Genomic DNA, 493 nt, shown 5'->3' on the forward strand with positions numbered 1-493 from the left:
GGGCAGAGATTGGGAGGCCACCATTTTCACTCTCGGCCTCCAAAGCCGAACGGAAAGCTTGCAGGGAACAAAAGCTCCCGAGAGCAAACCCAAGCAGATTACTTAGCCTGAACCCCGGCAAGGGGGGAGCAATTCCGCCTCCGGCAAAGACATTTGGGAACCACGGCAACAGGCCCCTCCCCCAGAAGATCAGCAAGAACAGCCAGCCAAGACCAAGTTTACCAATCAATGAGAACGGCAGAACTCCAGCCCTAGGGGAATACTGCACATAGAATTCATGGCTTTTTCCCCATGATTCTTTAGTCTTTCAAAGTTAATTTTTTAAATTTTCTTTTTTTTTTTTTAATTTTTCTTTTTCCCTTTTTCAACCAACATCTTATCAATCCCTTTTTTTAAAAAAATCTTTTTTATTTTTCATTTTTAGAGTCATATCTCATCCCTTCATAGTAGTTAACCTTATTTTTGGTATCTATATATAAGTTGTTCTCTCTTT

The sequence above is a fragment of the Phoca vitulina genome, unplaced genomic scaffold, assembly GCF_004348235.1.
Source record: "Phoca vitulina isolate PV1807 unplaced genomic scaffold, GSC_HSeal_1.0 scaffold21, whole genome shotgun sequence".
In the NCBI taxonomy this organism is placed as follows: domain Eukaryota; kingdom Metazoa; phylum Chordata; class Mammalia; order Carnivora; family Phocidae; genus Phoca; species Phoca vitulina.